At 40.7% G+C, this 14,482-nt stretch overlaps 1 protein-coding gene and 1 pseudogene across 7 annotated transcripts in view; one reads left to right on the top strand and one right to left on the bottom strand.

Annotated features, from left to right (window-relative positions):
- The window catches only part of LOC118703341 (CREB binding protein), a 157,496-nt gene that overhangs the window by 115,591 nt on the left and 27,423 nt on the right, over positions 1-14,482 (bottom strand). The window lies entirely within an intron of this gene.
- Positions 403-1,771, top strand: LOC118702980 (annotated as a pseudogene).

Genomic DNA, 14,482 nt, shown 5'->3' with positions numbered 1-14,482 from the left:
GGAAACAATGAAAAGTTAACACTGAACTAGATGATAGAATTATGGGTAATAATTCTCTAGACTTGCAAATTTTGTACAATAAGCGTAAAATATTTTTATTAGAAAATATTAACTGAAAACATTATAAAGCAGTCTCATCACTCCAAATATTTTATTGTTTTCTCAAACCCTTTATGTAAGAAAGCACCTAGCCAACTAACCAAACTTTTCTAAGTTTTTCGGTAAACCCAGACACAATGCTAAGAACTTGATATATTTCTCCCTCAGACTCAGTAGTCTGTCAGAGGGAGATCCTTGCCTCCGTCCCCTCGCTAACTCCAGGAGACCTACAAGTCTCAGATATTTGTGAGTGAATCTCCATCTAAGTTGGCCAGGCTAGTGTCCAAATCAGCAATGCTGGAATATAGCATCCAGTCTGATGGCCAGATGTTAAGTGACAAGACCATTAGGAGAGGAGATGACTCCTTTAACACCTTCTTTAGTGAGAGAGGCACTAGCAAGCCTGTTCCAATGGCAGTATTTGTAGAACTGGAACCCATCCATGGCCATTGATAAAGTTCGCACTAATACCTACTGTCAGTTCTTCCACTCTGAGCAGCTCAAGACAAGGAAGATGCTGCCAATAACTATAACCGTGGATACCACCTCATTGGCAAGAAGGTCACTGACCTGGTCTTGGACTAAAATTGGAAACTGGCTTATCAGTGCACAGGTCTTCAGTGCTTCCTGATTTTCCAGTTTTAGTGAGGGAACTAGTTCTGGATTCACCTCCCTACTAATGGAACAGCTCTGTTGATTATGGCAAGAAGGACAATCCGGAGTTCATCTGCCCATCCTCTCCAGTTTCTACAGCCCTAACATCCTCACCACCCACATCACCCTGGAGCACTCTGATTATACCTTCATGGTTGACAATGAAGCCACCTACAATATTTGTCATAAAAACCTCAATACTTAGCACCCAAACTACTATACTAATCTTAATTACCTTATTAGGCAGATTTTGTCCTCCATCACTGCTTCCCTCAGGTTTGACAAAGCCCTGAATATTATTCTGACTGAATTCCAGACCAACCTGATATACTATCCTCACATCCATTTCTCTGTGGCCACAATATGCTGCTGTCATCTCAGCTAAGAAAGCCTACCAGGGACAGCAGATCACCAGTGTATGTGTGTGTTAATATATTTTTATTGATTTCAGAGAGGAAGGGAGAGAGAGAGAGAAACATCAATGATGACAGAGAAACATTGATTGGATGTCCCCTGCATGCTCTTGACCAGAATCAAACCCAGAACCCTTCAGTCTGCAGGCTGATGCTCTATCCACTGAGCCTAATCAGCAAGGGCACAATTTGTGTTTTGAGCCAGCCAACCAGATGGTGCAATGTGACCGTCGCCACGGTAAATACATAGCTTACTAACCATGGTGATGTGGTTACCAAGTATGTCAATACTACCATTTCCACCATCAAGACCAAGCATACCATTCAGTTGTGGACTGGTACCCACTGGCTTCAATGTTGGCTTTAATTACCAGCCTCCCACTGTGGTACCTAGTGGAGACCTAGTCAGAGTACAGTGAGCTGTGTGCATGCTGATTAACACGACAGCCGTTGCTGAAGCCTGGGCTCACCTTTACCACCAGTTTGTCCTGATAAAGGCGAAGTGTGCCTTTGTTCACTGGTATGTGGGTAAGGTCATGGAGGAAGGAGAGACACTTGAGGACATGGCTGCCCTCAGGAAGGATTTTAAGGAAGTTAGTAGATAATGGTGGGGAGAGGAGAGTAAAGAGTATTAACCTGTCTGTTACAATGTTACACTCCAGTATCTTGGGACTGTCTTATTTCTGTTCTGTGAAATTGTTTATTGTGTGTCCCAAAGTTGTTAATAAAAGTAGTTTTTACTTAAAACACACACACACACACACAAAACAACAACAACAAAAAAAACCCTTTATACACTATCTCATTTAATCAACACAATTCTATGAGAAAAGTATTTTTATCCCCTTTTAATCTACACAGTTCTCATTGGTAGGCACTACTATCATCCTCATTGAAAAGAGAAAAAAACATACCCATGACCTAGAATGGTTATGTACAATAATTTTCCCAGGGATAAGAATTAGTGGAGCCTGGATTTGAACCAAGGCAACTTACTCCAGAGCTGAAGCTCTGTTTTTCAGCACTTAGCTGTACTGCATCTGGGAAAGGCAGGCTCTTCTGCTACTACAACTATTACTACTACTGACAACACCCTGTTATATATGATCTCATTATATCTCATATAATTTCACTAACTAAAATTTTTAAAATGAAACAAATTTACGGATAATTATCATGTGAAGTTAGACACACTGTGAATCACATATTCTAAAAGACAACTATGGCCGAAACCGGTTTGGCTCAATGGATAGAGCATCGGCTTGGGGACTAAAGGGTCCCGGGTTCAATTCCGGTCAAGGGCATGTACCTTAGTTGCGGGCACATCCCCAGTAGGGGATGTGCAAGAGGTAGCTGATCGATGACTCTCTCTCTCATCGATGTTTCTAACTCTCTATCTCTCTCCCTTCCTCTCTGTACAAAATCAATAAAATAAAAAAATCCAGTTTAAAAGACAACTATGATCACCTTCCATTACTGTCACAGTAATAAAGCTGGTACAAGGCTGCTTAATATTTCTACCAAAAACCTGAGCCTAGAGGAGCCAATAAATCTCACAGCACACTGTAGTAATTCAAAGCGTTCAGTCTTTTCATTCTATAGGCAAACACATTTATTTCCACTGTGACCTTTTTAAAAGTCCAAATTAAGATTTATTTAATATAACATCCCCTTGTTTTCTTTGCATTAGTTTAAGAATCAGATATTAATAGAAAAGAGAAAAACATTAGACTAAAGTACAGTATGTCTCTTTAAATGTTAAAAATGTCCAATTATCATTCCAAAATAGAGAAAGTAAATGAGCCATTCATTCTTTTAATAACCGACATGGTGCTACTAATTCTTTACTGACTATATTCTGGCTAATCCATTCTGTCAGCATACAGGTTTACAGAGCATGGTCCATGACCATCACAACGAGGGTCACCTGGTATCTGGCAAGAAATACAAATTCTCAGGTCATAGCCCAAAAACTGCTGAATCAGCAACTCTGAGGAGGGACCCAGAATTCTGAGTTAACAGGCCTGCAGTGATTCTTCTGGACACTCAAATCTGAGAACTACTGCTTTATTTTACCTGACCAAAGTGTTGGTTGACTGGGTCCAGTGTCTGATCTAAATGAAAACCTTAAAACACACATTTACCTGTTAGGGAGAGCTCCAAGCAATAGCAAGCTCTTAGTTTTCTGACCACTTTCTAAAACAGAAAGTTTCAAAAACCTTATTACAAAATAAGTACGAATCTAACCTCTGTAAAGAAGACTTACCGTACAAACTATTTTGGTCCCTTTTCAGATTTTTATTTGTAAGAAAGGACTAAAAGCATTTCTAAGGCTGCAAAAGCACATTTTTATCAACCTTAGAAAGATTCTAAACTCGTTGGCCAGGTATCACACATCATCTTTTACCTACCAGCTTTTGCTTCCCTCTTCTACCTTCTCTGTAAGGAGTAATATTTCTCAACACCTGTACCCGTGAGAATAACTAGATTGTTTGTATGGATAGTAAATTCCACTTAAATGTATCTTTTTTGCTTTCCTTCTGCCCCTCTGGTGTAGCTCAGAGGCTAAGTGTTGACCTATGCACCAGGAGGTTCGATTCCCGGTCAGGACACATGCCCAGGTTGCATGCAGATTTGGTCTCCAGTGTGAATATGCAGGAGACAGCTGATTAGTGATTCTCTTTCACTATTGATGTTTCCATCTCTCTCTCCCCCACCTCCTTTCCTCTTTAAAATCAATTTTAAAAAATAAAATAAAAATGACAAATATATTTGTGTGTGTTATTTTCAGTAAAATGTTACAAAAAAATATATAACATCAGATTTTGCTACTGCTGAAATAGCTACTGCTGAAATTCTGTTTTATATTTTAAGAGTCGCACAAAATTAGGAATGAGCAAGGGGAAATTATCAAACATCCAGAAAGTCTGAAAGAGAATCTTAGCCAAACTGTGAGAGCCAATTCTGGTTCTGCCACTTACTGGCTGTGTGATCATGGAAAGGCTGTTTAACTTCCTCCATTCTGTGTGCTTCCATTTCTTAACCTGCAACATGGGAATAGTAGTACATAGTACCCATTTTATATTTTAATGAGTACAAAAGTTAAATATTCTTAGCTTTTCTTTGAAAGTAAATTCAGACTTTTCTAAAAGAAAAATATATTGGCCCAAAAGAAATAAAGTTCAAAAGGTCAATATTTACAGAAAATAGCGAGAGTATTGTCAAAGATCTTAAGTTGTTCCTTAGGAAATAAAGCTTCAAGCCCATACAGCTATACAGGTGAAGTTTCTCAATTCTTCAAGGAAAAGATCACGAAATGCAAAAACATTCCAGAGCACAGATGTGAAAGGTTTCCAAACTCTTTTTGAACAAGTTAACATAACACTGATATCAAAACCAGACAACACACAAGAAAGCACTATGGATCAACCTCATTATTGGTTATTGAAAAGCAAAGCTTCTAAATGAAAAGCTAACAAATAAAATTCAGCACTACACTAAACTTTCAATTTCACAAGCACAGAGATGGTTTAATTTGATGCTAGGAAACATATTGAGATAATCTGTCACATAAATAAAATAAAGGAGAAAAATCACAGGGTAATCACCACAGATGTCAACGAAAGGGAATTTGATAAAATTCATCTTATAAACGAAGAATAGATTATTCCCCAATTTTAAATGACTGCAAACCAAACCTCACATTATATATCTATAATAATAAAAGCTTAATATGCTAATTAGACTGGACAGCCAAATGGCCTTCTGGACAACCTTCCAGACAAAGCTGCCATGGTGGAGGTAGAGGCAGCTGCCATGGTGGATGGGGGTTGAGGCAGCAGAGGAAGGCAGGCAAGCAGGTGAGCAGTTAGGGGTGATGAGGCAGCAGGCAGGCAGGCAGGCAGGTGAGCAGTTAGGAGCCAGAGATCCCAGATTTCGAGAGGGTGCAGGCTGGGCTGAGGGGATCTCCCCACCACCACCACTGTGCACGCATTTTGTGCACCAGGCCTAAACACTAGATATACATCTCTATTTAAGTCAGACCCAAAACAGGGATGCCCAAAAGAGCACAAATACTGGTAGAAATACTGGCAAGGAGAAAGTAAAATCTATACTAATAAAAGGTTAATATGCTAATTAGACCAGGAGACTTTCTGGGTGACCTTCCAAATGTCCTTCTGGACAAAACCATGGTGGTGGGGCTGAGGCAGGTTAGGGACAATCAGGCCAGTAGGAGTGGGTGTGGGGTGAGAAAGTTGGGGTGAGTAGGCTGGCAGAGGGGCAGTGGGGGGCATGCAGGCTGCCCAGGGGGGCAGGGGGGGGGGGAGTAGTTGAGATCAGCAGGCCAGCTTGGGGGGCAGTTGGTGGCAATCAGGCCGGCAGGAAGAGTGATTAGGGGTGATCAGGCAGGTGAGCGGTTAGGAACCATCAGTCCCAGATTGCGAGAAGGATTTCCAACTGCTGGTTTAGGCTTGATCCACAGGGGTCCCAGATTGGAGAGGGTGCAGGCCAGACTGAGGGACAACTCTATGCACAAATTTTGTGCACCAGGCCACTAGTTATCAATAATGCAAAAAGATGGCTATCTACTAGGAAAACCTAAGACAATCACTTGAAAAAATATTAGAATAAGAGAATTCCATAAAGTGAACAAATTACCAAAGTGACATATATTCAAATAACACATATACAGCAATGTCTTTTCTATATTAAAACTAGTGGCTTGGTGCACGAATTTGTGCACATTGAAAGGGTAGAAGAAATATTTTAATATTGCTATTTGCCCTTTCTCTAAAATAGAAGTGTCAACTAAATTCACAATTGACAATGACAGATAGAAAGACACTGTGTGACTGGCACCAGCGAGACTTCATATGTATCATGCTTTATATTTATATGCTCAAGTCAACTTAGCCTTTTATAGATAGTGATATAGAATAAACTTGCTTAATTAGACCTGCTTTCTGATTTAGCTAAACATTTTCCAGCCCAGTGAAGCACCACAACTTCTCTTTCAGGTAACTGTCAGTAACACAGTAATAAATATCAACACGAAACAGATTATTATTATTATTATTTTAAATATATATTTTATTGATTTTTTACAGAAGAAGGGAGAGTGATAGAGAGCTAGAAATGTCCATGAGAGAGAAACATCGACCAGCTGTCTCTTGCACACCCCCTACTGGGGATGTGCCCGCAACCAATGTACATGCCCTTGACCGGAATCGAACCTGGGACCTTTCAGTCCACAGACCGACGCTTTATCCACTGAGCCAAACCGGCTTCGGCTGAAACAGATTATTATTGTAGATCACACCGAGAGAACAAGGATAAAATATTTAACTGCAGCCCTGGCTGGTTTGGCTCAGTGGATAGAGCGTCGGCCTGTGGACTCAAGAGTTCCAAGTTCGATTCCCGTCAAGGGCATGTACCTTGGATGCAGGCACATCCCCAGTGGGGGGTGTGCAGGAGGCAGCTGATCGATGTTTCTAACTCTCCCTCTCCCTTCCTCTCTGTAAAAATATCAATAAAATATATCTAAAGGAGAATCCAAGATGGCAGCATAGGTAACACCTAACTGCAGCCTCACACAACAATTTCAATAAAATACAACTAAAATATAAAATGGACATTACCCAGAACTACAGGAAAGCCGACTGACTGGAAATTCTACGAGAAACAAGGAGAAAACCAGAAGGAAAATCAGAGGAGCTGTAAAAGCCTACGGTATGGAGACACGTTGCGCGCGCAGAGGGGACGGAACCAGAGAGGAGGGGGCAGCTGAGTGCCTGGCTGGATTCCCCTAGCGGGAAAGAGATAAAAGCTCTGGACTGTGCTGAACCCCAGATCTGACAGCACTGAACCCCAGTTCTAGGCCAGACCCTGGGGACCCAGGCTCATACAGAGGGAGCCTGGGCTGTTAGGTGGAATCTTAGGGGAGTGGCAAAAGGCAGTGCCCCTGGAGGCGCGCACATTGTGCGCAGAGGACGGACCGTTGACTCTGCTGCTAGATTGCCCTGGCGGGAAGGAGACAAAAGCTCCGGACTGTGCTGAGCACCAGTTCCGACTGCACTGAACCCCAGTTCTAGGCCAGACCTCAGGGACCCAGGCTCTTACAGAGGGAGCCTGGGCTATAAGGCGGAAGCCCAGAGGAGCGGCGAAAGGAAGTCTCGGAGGTGCACACATTGCATGCAGAGAACGGGTGGTTGACTGTGCTGCTGGATTGCCCTGGCGGAAGAAAGGCTGGGGCTCCAGATTGCTCTGAACTCCACTTCCAACTCCACTGCCAACTGAAAACCCAAGTTCCAGGCTCATTGGAGGAGAGCCTAGACCAGGTGTCGGCAACCTGCGGCTCTTTTGAAGCTTTACCGCGGCTCCGACAACTTGCAAGCCTGTGTGAAAATGGAGGTAACATCTTACAACCCTGATGTGCTGACACTGTGCACTGAGGTTCAAGAGCAAAAATCCCATTAACCAGGTAAATTAAATATTTTAATTAGCTATTAATATGCAAAAATATATTTTACATTGTTAAGTGAAAAAGTCCTTTTTTTTCTTCAGATTGACAGCTAACTGCACGATCCAGTATACAGCATTAAGGTAAGAAACAATATATGCAGTGTTATATTTGTTTTAAATGTCGCAATGGTTTTGTGGCTCCCAGGTTTTTTTTTCTTTCGGAAACAGGTCCAAGTGGCTCTTTATGTCTTAAAGGTTGCAGACCCCTGGCCTAGACTGTTTGGTAGCAGGTGAAACTCGAGGGCACCTTTCTCTCTGAAGTGCTTGCAGCGAGTACTGAAGGACCCTGCGGAATACCGAGACTCAGGAGCTTCATAGGGCGGGGCTGACGGAAGCCAAGGCTGTAGGCTCCACACTGAAACTCCGCCCCATCCAAGCTGAACACAGAGACTTTTAAGGCTACCAACTCAGGGAAGCTGTGAAAATGCTGAGACAAGGAAACAGATCACAAACGAAAGAAATGGAGGACAAAAAGCGAATGGATATAGAGTTCAAATCTACGCTTATAAGATTTTTCAAGAATTTCCTAGAAAAGGTCAATAAGACCTACAAGGATATGAAAAGGGATCAACTAGAAATAATGAGTGATCAACAAGAAATAATAAGGGATCAACAAGAAATAATAAGGGATTAACAAGAAATAAAGAATACATTGTCTGAAATAAAAAATATTATACAGAGTCCTAAAAACAGAATGGAAGATCGCAAGAATCAAGTCAAAGATTTGGAACATAAAGAGCCAAAAGATACTCCTCTGCAGAAGCAAGAAGACAAGAGAATCCAGAAAGTTGAAGATAATGTAAGAAACCTCTGGGACAACTTCAAGCGAACCAACATCAGAATTATGGGGGTCCCAGAAGAAGAGAAAGAGCAAGATACCGAAAACATACTGAAAGAAATAGTGACAGAAAACTTCCCCCACCTGGGGAAAGAAATAGACGTATAAGTCCAGGAAGCGCACAGAACTCCAAACAAAAGGAATCCAAAGAAGACCACACCAAGACAAATCATAATTAAAATTCCAAGAGCAAAAACAAAGAGAGAATATTAAAAGCAGCAAGAGAGAAACAGGTAGTTACCTATAAAGGAGCACCCATACGATTGTTAGCCGATTTCTCAACAGAAACCATGCAGGCCAGACGGGAATGGCAAGAAATATTCAAGGTGATGAATAGCAAGAACCTACAGCCAAAAATACTCTACCCAGCAAAGCTATCACTCAGAATCGAAGGCCAGGTAAAGAGCTTCACTAATATTAAAAAAAAAAAGCTAAAGAAGTTCATCACCGCCAAACCAGAATTATATGAATTGCTGAAGGGGGTTCTTTCGGAAGAGAAAGTAAATAAAGATAAAAATTATGAACAATAAATACATAACTATCAACAAGTGAATCTAAAAACCAAGGGAATTAAAAACCTGATGAACAATATTAACTGTTGAATATAGTAAAAGAATCAAAGGTATGGAAGGGGAGTGGACTGATGATTCTCAGGGAAAAGAGTGGGGGGTGCAGGAAGAGACTGAACATAAACTGTGCACCTATGGATGAGGACAATGTGGGGTGGGGAAAGGGCAGAGGGTGGGGTAGGAAACTGGTGGAGGGGGGAAAAATTAGGAACTTTTGTAAAAATATGAATAAAGGTTTATTTAAAAAAATATATATATATATTTATTCACTGCAGCAGTGTTTGACTATATTCTGCACAGTGAGAAAGCCTGAAGACCATTTTCAAGATCCACCATTTCTTACTTCTTTTCAGTCAGGTCAAGTTTCTAAGCTTTCTAAATCTCCGTTTTCCAGCCAATGAAAAGAAAACAGGGATTCCACTGAGTCTCCCATCTACCTACTCCAGGACTTCTATGAGGATCAAATGAGATGAGGCATGGGAAAACGCTTCACAGACATTTGGTTAAAGTGTGAAATGTTTCCATCTGGCTATAAAGCAAGTCATGTTCCTGGGCTGAAGAAACTGCAAGGAGGCTAGTCATTGCTAGGGAGAAGAATTCGGGTATTGCTAAGTGTCATCATTACTGGGCACCCACAGTGACTGTTTCCAGGCTGGGCTGGGCTATGGACCACATTTTGCGCCATGGGGTCTGGGCAGAGTTGGCTGCAATTTGTTGGGATGTTGCTTGGGGTGGTGGTGGAGCCTGTGTCCCACTTGGGGGAGGCCGAGCGTTGCTTTGTGGGCGCCAGGTCCACGGTGCCATTCCTCTGTGCTCATCACAGCAGCTCCTGCATTGAGTGTCTGCCCCCTGGTGGTCAATGTGAATCATAGCGACTGGTTGGACACTTGCTCTTGACAGGAATCAAATCTTCAGTCTGAAGGCCAATGCTCTATCCACTGAACCTAACTGATTAGGGCTCAGGCATCATAATTTTTTTTTAAATATAGTTTTATTGATTGAAGGAGAGAGATAAAAACGTAAATGATGAGAGAGAACCATTGATCGGGCTGCCTCCTGTACACTGCACACTGGGGATTGAGCCCGCAACCCGGGCATGCGTCCTGAACGAGAACTGAACCATGACTTCCTGGTTCATAGATCGACACACAACCACTGAGCTATGCTGGCCAGGCTCAGGCATCACATATTGATGTGCAAGTAATTCTGATGTGTAGGTAAGGGTTAAGACTCACACATCTGGAAGAGTATATTAGAGGAATGGTAAAGAAAATACTGAACATTTGAAAAAGAATAAAAGGCAACGAGACCCATTATACATTAAACTCATATACAGGTAGGATAATACGTTTTTAGCACAGAATAAGCAAAACAGCAATGAAACAAAAAGTTCAGAATTAGGCCCAAACCTTCAAAATGTGAAAACTAAATAAAATATACCAAAAATTATGTATCATATTAGTGGAGGGAGGGAGGGGAGTTGGATTAGCAATAGCTAAATAAATGGTACTAGGATGACTATAAATTGGGGGGTGGGGGGATTATACACCTAGATCTTTATTAACTCACTGAAACCAAAATAAAATCTGAGTTAAAGATCCAAGGGAAAAATACATAAGAATAGTTCATAATTCTGTAATAGAGAAAACATTTTTAAACATGACATAAAACTTAGAAGCCATAAAGGAAAAAAATAGATAAGCCTGTTTCTATAAAAACAAAAAACATCTATAATCAAACCTCGTTCTAGAACATCTCCCATCTTGAACAATTCAGTTCTCCACAAAGTTGTTCACAGAAAAAAATGGCTCAGCAGTCTACCAAAACTTGTTTTTGACTTGACAACACTTTCATGCTAATACCTCAGCATGACAAAAAAGCATCGCTCAGGCAACAAAAAAGGGGAGAGAATGCTTTTGTTGTTGGCTAAATCAATGATTAGCACAATTTTAAAACATAAAGAGGCCATCAAGAGTGCTAATAGTGTGAAAGAAACAATAATCACAGGCAACTGAAGAGGTAGAAAAACTGTTGATTGGATAAACAAAAAGCAGTTAGAAGGTGACAGATTTCAGAGGCAGAGATGTGAAAAAGCATAGATGCAGCATACTGGCCTCCTAAGAGACACCTCTGGAAGGAGCGCTGATAGTGATTCATTTAAGGCTAGTAAGGGGGTGATTTGATAAATTTAAAAAGTATTTGTTTATAGATTAAACAGTACTGTTTATAAGGAAGGTTAAAACGGAATCATTTGGGGGTCTGGAACGGATTAATTCAATTTACATTATTTGTAATGGGGGGAAAATGATTCGATTTTCAAACAAATCACTTCTTGAACAGCGGTTCTAAAACGAATTAAGTTTGAGAACTAAGGTTTCACTGTATTTGATAAAAGCATATCATAAGAACTATCCCACTGTAAAACTGTGTGGCCATATTCCTAGCAAAACAGACTTGAGCAAATAAAAAAGGAGGGAGAATTTGCATTTATTATAAAGCTTAAACCATTACCCTACAAAGAATATTAAGAATCTAAATCAACAAAAAAAAGGGGAAATAATGCATCAGAGAAACAAAGAATGTGATCAATAGCAAAATACAAATGCCCATAACTTATGAAGAGACATTTTACCTAAGAGACAATGTGCCTAAAAGAATGGCAAATCAGTAAAGAATGACATCACTGTTGGTGAGAATTGGGGGGCCTGGGACTCATTTGCTGCTGGTGAAAGTGTAATTTGCACAATGTTTTTAGAGTGTTTGGCAATATCTATGCTGATTTTAAATGTCAATGTCCTTTAATCCAGAAATTTTATTCCTAAGAATTTATCCAGCAGATATAGTCACTCAGATGTACAAAGATGTAAACACAAATCAAAATTGTCAAATAGCAAAACACTGTAAATAAATCTAAGTATCCAGCCAATGGGACACTAGTCCTATAAATTATAATATACCCAAATCAGAAACTATTACTGCATCATATCTTGTAAAAGGACTGAGAGCTCTATCTAATGTGGAATAACTTCCATCTTACATTGTTAAATGGTGAGAAGGTGGTGCATGTACGCACACAATATACATGCACAGAGAAAGGAGGGAAGGAGGGGAAGATTGGTTATTATACACTACTCTTTATATTTAAGAGAAATATTTACACACTCACCTCACTATACCTCTATATGCACAGACCACTTCTTGGAGGATAGATAAGAAATAGTAGTTGTGTTTGGTGAAAGAATTTGGGGGAACCAAAATCAAGAATTGAGAGCTTAACTTTTCACCCAACCAGCATGGCTCGGTGGTTGAGCATCGACCTATGAACCAGGTCCTCACGAATTTGATTCCCAGCTGGGGCATATATCTGGATTGAAGACTCGATCCTCAATAAGAGAGATTAACTTTTCAGTTCCTACTCTTAATGCTATTGAGGAGAGGGGGGAATGTTTGTTATTAAACCATGCATATGATTACCGTATTTTTCGGACCATAAGACGCACTTTTTTCCCCCCAGAAGTGGGGGGGGAAAGTCCCTGCGTCTTATGGTCCAAATATAGCCTACTCATATACTTTAAAAAAAAAAGTTTTTTTACTTGCCCGGCTCTGTGTGGTCTCTGTGTGCTTGCCCGGCTCTAAAATGGTTCTAAATGCTGCTGTTTACTTTACAGGGTTGATTACATGTGTTTATGACTGTGATGTTGGGTTTTAATGCACATAAAATATTTTAGGACACTATTTGTTTCAGAATCTTTTTTTCTTCATTTCCCTTCTCTAAAAACTGGTGCGTCTTATGGTCCGGAGCGTCTTATGGTCTGAAAAATACGGTACTTTCTAAAAACAAAACTTTTATTTTTTATTTTTTTTTTTTTTTAAATGTATTTTATTGATTTTTTTACAGAGAGGAAGAGAGAGGGATAGAGAGTTAGAAACATCGATCAGCTGCCTCTTGCACATCCCCCACTGGGGATGTGCCCACAACCAAGGCACATGCCCTTGACCGGAATTAAACCTGCGACCTTTCAGTCCACGGGCTGATGCTCTATCCACTGAGCCAAACCGGTTTCGGCATAAAAACAAAACTTTTAACAAAGTCGCCGAAGCCGGTTTGGCTCAGTGGTAGAGCGTCGGGTCTGCGGACTGAAAGATCCCAGGTTCGATTCCGGTCAAGGGCATGTACCTTGGTTGCGGGCACATCCCCAGTAGGGGGTGTGCAAGAGGCAGCTGGTCGATGTTTCTCTCTCATCGACGTTTCTGGCTATCTCTCTCCCTTCCTCTATGTGAAAAATCAATAAAATATATTAAAAAACAAACAAACAAAACTTTTAACAAAGTCTTCATTAACTTCACTTTTCACAATCTATCCCATGATGTGTATGGATATGCCTAAACAAGTATATTCATTGCAACATTTTCTGAATGAATAAAGTATAAAACTACAAATGTTCACCATAGAGGAGTAGATAGACAAATTACCATATTTTTCGGACCATAAGACGCACTTTTTTTCCCCCAGAAGTGGGGGGGAAAAGTCCCTGCGTCTTATGGTCCAAATATAGCCTACACATATTCTTTAAAAAAAAAGTTTTTTTTACTTGCCCGGCTCTGTGTGGTCTCTGTGTGCTTGCCCGGCTCTAAAATGGTTCTAAATGCTGCTGTTTACTTTACAGGGTTGATTACATGTGTTTATGATTGTGATGTTGGGTTTTAATGCACGTAAAATATTTTAGGACACTATTTGTTTCAGAATCTTTTTTTCTTCATTTCCCTTCTCTAAAAACTGGTGCGTCTTATGGTCCGGTGCGTCTTATGGTCCGAAAAATACGGTAATTCTTTTGTCTCACCCAAAGGCCACAACAATCTTTCAAAACAGACAGTCCTTGCCCTTTCTTCACCATAGGTCTCTTTGGGATACTTCCAGGCAATAGAGAGGACTACCCTCACAAGACTAATGTAGCTTACTTTCCACATAGTGCACACTTACAAAGTATTGTTTGAAAGAAAGGTCACTCTATATGAAGGAAAGAGTCCCAAGACAGAATGAAAAACCTGGGTAAACAGAGGGACATTAAGTGACAAAAATGAAATCAGCTACCTCATACCTGTAATTTTGATATTGTTAATGAGTCATAATGTAAATATCTGTGTTTTCCAATGGTCTTAGGTGACCCTGCTAGCGATTCTCAACCTGTGGGACTCAACCTGTGGGAGAACCTCTGCTGTAGTGTTGAGAGCCAGGGGGGGCAGTGCAGTCACTTGGGTACCAGAGGAAACTCAAAGCTCTAGTTCTCAAAGTGAGGTCTCTATCAATATCACTTGGGAGCTACTTAGAAGTAATTAGCTGTTGACTCTGAAACGGAGAGTGGGCCCAGCACTCCAGGCTTAAAGAA

Source organism: Pipistrellus kuhlii, unplaced genomic scaffold (assembly GCF_014108245.1).
Source record: "Pipistrellus kuhlii isolate mPipKuh1 unplaced genomic scaffold, mPipKuh1.p scaffold_m20_p_4, whole genome shotgun sequence".
Lineage (NCBI taxonomy): Eukaryota > Metazoa > Chordata > Mammalia > Chiroptera > Vespertilionidae > Pipistrellus > Pipistrellus kuhlii.
This window is presented reverse-complemented; position numbering and strand designations above follow the sequence as displayed.